Source organism: Schistocerca nitens, chromosome 5 (genome assembly GCF_023898315.1).
Source record: "Schistocerca nitens isolate TAMUIC-IGC-003100 chromosome 5, iqSchNite1.1, whole genome shotgun sequence".
Classification (NCBI taxonomy): domain Eukaryota; kingdom Metazoa; phylum Arthropoda; class Insecta; order Orthoptera; family Acrididae; genus Schistocerca; species Schistocerca nitens.
Genome location: NC_064618.1, coordinates 315124885 through 315126097, shown reverse-complemented (window position 1 = coordinate 315126097; position 1213 = coordinate 315124885). Strand labels below are relative to the sequence as shown.

General features: G+C 50.5%; 1 pseudogene; it reads right to left on the bottom strand.

The window, feature by feature from the left end:
- Positions 1-315: 315 nt before the first annotated feature.
- LOC126261187 (5S ribosomal RNA) lies at positions 316-433 on the bottom strand (annotated as a pseudogene).
- Positions 434-1213: the final 780 nt, after the last annotated feature.

Sequence of the window (1213 nt, the reverse complement as noted above, 5' to 3'; positions counted from 1 at the left end):
TCTTCAGATCTGTTTTAAAAACATGTCCTAATATAATGAGGCTGTAGTGGCATCGTCACAAGGTAAACACAAAATCGGCTTCTGACGATGCCTTCATGCCTCCATTACATTAAGCACTCCGTCTTCAGGCCACAAGTGGCCCATCGGGACCATCCGACCGCCGTGTCAGCATCAGCTGAGGATGCGGATAGGAGGGGCGTGGGGTCAGCACACCGCTCTCCAGGTCGTCATTATGGTTTTCTTTGACCGGAGCCGCTAATATTCGGCCGAGTAGCTCCTCAACTGGCATCACGAGGCTGAGTGCACGCCGAAAAATGTCAACAGCGCGTGAGGACCCGGATGGTCACCCATCCAAGTGCCGGCCACGCCCGACAGCGCTTAACTTCGGTGATCTGACGGGAACCGGTGTATCCACTGCAGCAAGGCCGTGGCCTTCCATTATATTAGGACATGTTTTTAAAATGTCTGAAGACTTAAAAATTTTGTGATCATAGACGTAAATAATGAAATTTGTTCTAATTCTTAGGAACATAATTACAAAGTCAGAAATAATAAAGGAAGCTAAGTTGCACCACGCACAATTTAACTATCTGAAACATGGTTGTCCGGCCACAGAAATTCAGATGTACCCCACCTGTTAACACGAGGACACAGGTGTGTCGGTTAGAACCGCTGAAGAGATTGAAAGAACTGTTGGCACAACAAACTTTCTTGCTCCAAGGCCACAACGTGCGACAGAACGATGTTAATCACCGGCAAAGTTCCTAAACGTGCTCACCCGTCATAATATCCGTTTCTAGAAAACGCACGTTGACGTCGGCGTGAGAGCCAACTTACCCCAGTGGTAGGACTCCTCTCTGCTAGCCGCTGTCCACAAGAACGCTGGTAAGACGATAACCGACAGATGGCTTAGTCCGTGGAGCCGGTCTCTCTCTCTCTCTGATCCGCCCAAGTCACCACGGTCAGCACGCCTCTCAACCACCGGGAAGAATTGTAGCGACGAACCACGGATCCAGAATATGAGGCCATTCGAGACAACACCGAATGAATTTGCAGCACCACTGCCGGTTCTGATTCTCGACCAACCACACGACCGACCTTCCGGACAGCGAGCCAGCTATCGGCGCGCCCTGTGAGGCCAACAGTCACGTCTTCTGGCCAAAGATGAATATTAATGAGGGCGTGATGCGACCTATCGATTCCCTGTGGGGCT